The sequence below is a fragment of the Camelus dromedarius genome, chromosome 21, assembly GCF_036321535.1.
Source record: "Camelus dromedarius isolate mCamDro1 chromosome 21, mCamDro1.pat, whole genome shotgun sequence".
NCBI classification, from domain to species: Eukaryota; Metazoa; Chordata; class Mammalia; order Artiodactyla; family Camelidae; genus Camelus; species Camelus dromedarius.
In genome coordinates this window covers 7,323,305-7,328,853 of record NC_087456.1, presented here as the reverse complement: position 1 = coordinate 7,328,853, position 5,549 = coordinate 7,323,305, and positions in this window count along the sequence as shown.

Sequence of the window (5,549 nt, the reverse complement as noted above, 5' to 3'; positions counted from 1 at the left end):
GATGAACTATGCACTTGGGTTATTATGATGTGTCAAATTGGTTTATCCTTGGTGAAAAATGTACCACTCTGGTGAGCGATGTTGATAATGGGGGAAGCTATGCATGGGCAGGGGATATATGGGAAATCTCTGTACCTTTCTCTCAATTTTATTATAAACCTAAAACTGCTCTTGTAAAAAATAGTCTTTTTAAAAAGTAGCATGCATTACCAAACACCACAGAAATTTTAAAACGTAAGGCATTAAAAATTAATATAAATGTAAAAATATAACGTCTCCATCTTCAAGGACTTTGTAGTCTGGGTGGGAAAACAAAACCAACACATAAAACAATAGGTGCATGTGAAATGAGTCTTAAGTTGTATAACTTATATCATCAAAGCTCCCCTTTCATCTTTCACCCTCCATTCCTCTACATGCGTGAGGCCACTTGTTGAACAACACCCTGCTGTTCCCTGAAAACGCCACATTCTCCCTTGCCTGCCTGCCGTTTCACTGTTTTCTCTAACTAGAATGCTTTTCTCCTTTGTTTTCAATGCTTTCGGGCCTATAATTCGGAGTGGAATTGCTGGGTGATATGCTAATTCTACGTTAAACTTTTTAAGGAAACACTGAAGTATTTCCACAGTAGCTACATCATTTTACATTCCCACCAGCAAATGCACAAGGGTTCCAATTTTTCCACACCCTCACCAACACTTGTTAGGTTTTCTGTTTTTTGCTCTTTATTTTTTATGGCCAACCTAGTTTGTGTGAAGTGGTATGCCATTGTGGCTTTGCATTTCCCTAATGACAAACCTCAATAACTTTTAAACATACCTACTTTCCTCCAATCCACTGACGATTTTGACCTAGTATACTGCAACAGCCTACTTCACAGAGTAACTATTCGGATTAACTGAGTTAATGTATAAATCCACACAGGAAGACTCAGATGAAGCATCTCCATGTCTTTGAAGACTTCCAGAGCCTTCCTAGCATTCAGTGTTTCCTCCTATGACAAAGGCATATTGTTATTAAAGCCCTCCAGAAAGTTTCTAATATGCAGCCATGATTGAGAACCATCAGACTGGGGCAATGTTCCCCAAACAGGTCATATCATAGGAGTCATCTGGGGCACTAATTAAAAGGGTGATTTCCTGGCCTGACACCAGATCTCTGGAAACAGAATTTCCAGGAGAGAGGCCTGGAAATCTATATTTTAAAAGAAGTGCCCACAGGTGATTCCTATGACGAGGCCTATTTAGGAAACCCTGGGCTAGTGGATAATCAAAGGGCAATAAACACTGAGGGCAATTTGAAACCAGATAATCTGGTTTGCAAAATGCGATCTTCTTGCATCCTGTCCCTGGAAAGGTAAAGTTTACTCATCTTTGGCTGATGACTTACTTACTGCAGGAGTGATACCTCCCTGGACTATCGCCCCACCCACATCCGTGTGACAGAGACTGGCCATCTTTAACCCTTTAACTCTGTGAAGTCTAGACTTCAGTGTGATTCCCAGAAAGAGCCTGAGCTGCCCCTTCCAGATGCCTAATTATTATTTGTGGCTCTTCCTTCCTCTTTGGTGAGATCATACTGTTCCTACTATGTGCGGGAAATGTTCCAAATGACATGATGTCACTAATTCTCACAGCATCTCTATGAAAGAATAGTGTCTCCATTTTTTAGATACGGCCCAGAGACATAAAGGAGTTTGCTCAAGGTCACATACCTAATATGTGACTGAGCATGGATTCAAACCCATGTGATTACAAAGCTGTGGCACATTCCACTCTGCAGCCCTGCCTCTCAAAGATTACTTCATCTCCCCAGTTATAGCTCACCGGACTATTTTGCTTGCTGCTATGTCTTTCCAGTTATACCCAGTGATTTCAGAACTGCAGTTCCAAAATACCTGGAACCATTCAGGCTAGAGGAATCGAGGGAGAGTCTCCAGGGGGCTTTGGGAAAAGGGAGCTCAATTAGAGAGAAGCAAAGGGCATGGTGAAAGCAACTAGCTGTGAGCACAGATGGCCATACTTCCCCATCCCACCCCCATCACTACATCCTCCTAGAACTGAATGAAGCCGGAAGGGGATATCACCTTAGCTCTGGGCAGCAGGAAAGAAGTTGACCTCTGCGAGGGAGACAGCAAGGGAGGGGTTATAGCAAGGGGAAAAATGGGAGGAGGCACCCCTTCCCTGGCAGAAACAAAAGACAGAAAAGTTTCCAGCCGTGTTAGGCTAGTCTTGTGACTATGCCATGCTCGTTGGGGGATCCAGGATTTACAGGGTTCTGGAATTTTATGATGTTGCAAGATAAGTATCCAGGTCATCCATGGAGAAGCCTTTGGTAGACAGCAACTATCCATGAAGGAAAGTCATGGGACCCGGAGGACCCCAGGATAACGGCTAAATGAACCACATGGTAGGAAAAGCACCAAGCAAGACTGAAGAAGGCTGCTCACAGAGGTCCTTCTCTCATAGGCTCCTCCACTGGCCCCTGGTAGTGATCAACACCTCCTCCTTCTCCAGAATTCTCCACCCCCACCAAAAATCTCATATGCTAAGTGAAACACTGTGCTTGCTATACAAATGCCATTTCATGACACATCATTGCCCTCTCCAACTAGACTGCTACCCCAAGCTTATCCTATATAGAAAATCCTGGAGCTGCTGCTAGCCTCACTGTCTTCTGGAGGACCTTGGATGGGGATGCAGTGAGTTTGTGACCATGTTGCAAGGGGGAAATCTCTCTCCTATAGTAATGGGCGTGGGTCAGAGACATCTGACCTGAACTGGTATCAGTTATAGCTGAAAGAGGAGAAGGAGAGGATGCTGGAGAGAAAGACAGTGACAGAAGACAGAAGGGAACTCAGCAGGCCTGGGGAAAGGCTTCCTGGAGATGAAGAGACTGGCAGTGGTCTTCCATCTTCTTGATGGACATTACAGGCCATGAGGAAGTTAAAGCCATATCTGAAAAAAAAGAGATTTTTTTAATGGGGAAGTAGGGGTGAGACTCTGCAACCAAAGTCTCAGGGCATATCCTTCAGAGAGGCAAAGAGTAGAAGAACTTTCTGGGCTGACAAGCTTTAAGAGTAAGCATATCTTGAAGCCAGAGGAGCTCCTACATGACCTACATAAAGGTCTGCTGTCATGCCAGAGACCCTCACTGTCTCCTTGACACCACCACCCCCTCCCCCCCCCAACTGAGTCTCTCCTTCTGAAGCATCTGGCTGGCTTGCTACCTGCTGCTAGTTCCTGTCTTTTCATCTGTGACCTCTGCTTCCTACATCCGTGCTTCTCTCTTCACAGACTGTAGCTATTTCTGCTTTTTCAGTAGGGGAGGGCTGGGTGTCTTCCCCTCACCAGGGTCACAGTGGGCAGGGCTAGAAGGAAATCGGCTCCCCGCAGCCCCTCTCAGTGTTTGGCCCTAGGGATCAGCACAATACAGGGCAAACTACCTGGATGGGTCTCATCCATCTCATCCATCATCCAATCAACATACTTATTTAGTACCTACTAAGTGCTAGGAGCTGGGAACACACAAAATAGACATAGAGCTTATAGTCTTCTCAACATAGTGGCCTTGAGGCTTCAGAAGCTCCCAATACTGACGTCTTCTGTGCTTATATACTCACAGAAATATTTTCAGTACCTATAGCTAGTGAAGAACTCATATCTGAAATGTATGAACAACTCCTATAAAGCAATAAGACAGAAAGCCTAGTAGAAAATGGACAAAAGAAATGGACAAAGTACTTGAACAGATATCCAAATAGCAAATAAATGTATGAAAAGGTGCTTAACCTCATTGGTTATCAGGGAAACGCAAGTTTAAACCACAATGAGATACCATTACACACCCATCAGAATGGCTAAAATTTTTAAATCTTTTTAGATTGACACTGTAAAGTGCTGATGAGGATGTGGAGTAACTGGAATGCGAAGACACTCCCAGAAGGAGTGTAAACTAACAGGAGCACTTTGGAAATCATTTAGTAGCATTTACTGACACTAAACATAGGTCTGTTCTTTGACCTAGTAAGTCTGTTCCTAGGTATATATCCAACAGAAATATAAACTTCAGTGTACCAAAGGACACAAACCAAACTGTTACAGAAGCATTATTCAGAATAACTTCAAACTGGGAACAAGCCAAACGTCCATCAACAGAATAATTGAAAAATAGATTGTGGTATATGCATTTAATGGTGATGAAATATAATTCATATTTCATGGCAAGAAAAGAAAAATTTAAACATACAATTCTTCTCTGCCCTTTGGGCCTCCTTCTTTCCCTTTGGTGTGTATGGTGCATCTGCCTTAACCAGACCTCCTTAGGAGGTAACAGTCCTTCTTGATCTTGTAAGGGGTTACAAGGACCCACTACTTGCTTTGTACTGCAGCTCTGGATTGTACAAACTGTCAATACATCATTTGATGTATAACCCTTTGTCTCAAAAACGTATATAACTGTGCTTTGACCTGCAACAGGTGAACAGGCCACAGAGCCTTCTGAAAGACTGACCCGCAGGTTATAATCCTCAGGATGGCATGAATAAAACTGTCTGTTTCTTTCTTATATCGACTATTGATTAACTTTTCATCAATATTTGCAATGGCATACCATGCAGCAATGAAAATGAATGAGCTACTGCCACCACATCGTTATGCATCAATTTCACAAACATAATAGTGAGTGAGAGAAGCCAGGCACAAAATAAGACCTACTGAATGGTTTCATTTATATAAAGTTCAAAAGCAGGTAAAACTAACATATTGGATTATACAGAGGTTAATTTGGGAAGGTGTGTGGGGTAGTGACTGGGAAGAGACATGAGGAGGGCTTCTGGGGTGCTGGTAATGATCTGATTCTTGATCTGGATAGCGGTGTATTTACTGTGTCATAATTTGTTGACCTGCACTCTTAGGATTTGTGCACTTTCCCATAGATCTCATATGCTTCAATTTTTTAAAAAAAAGAAACTCACAGGAGAGGGGAAATGCTTTCAGAGAGTTTAAAAAAAGGAGAAGGTGGGAAGAGAATAGAAGGCAGATTAAGATTTTACATACAGGTGGCTGAGTTGTGGCAAGATGAAAAGGAAGCACGGAGGACTGTTGAATGAAGCAGGGCAGGAACTGTTTCCAGCCCCTAACCGAAGTCTCCAGATACATCAGTCTTAATTTCCCACCCGACCCTACATCACCCGTTAAAAAATGGATCTTTTTGGACGAAGCCCAAGATTTCCTAGTTTAGCAGTTACTTCTGTCTCCAGGCAGAGACACTCAGTGTTGGTAGCCAAAATTAGAACCCCAATTTTGACACTAACATTTCCTCTAGTGGGTGCTGTAAGACTGCAGGCAAATGTCCCAGCAGCCAGACTGGAATAATTCTGATTACTAGAGTGGGAGGTGGGAGGCTAGGTTGTATGTTTGTCATCCTTGTTCAAGGGAATTACCTGCTCCTGTGGTTGTGTATGCTGGTGTGTGTGTGTGTGTGTGTCTGTGTGTGTGTAAGAGGCAGGGACAGCCAAAAGCTTCATACCAGTACTGTGTTCTCTTCCG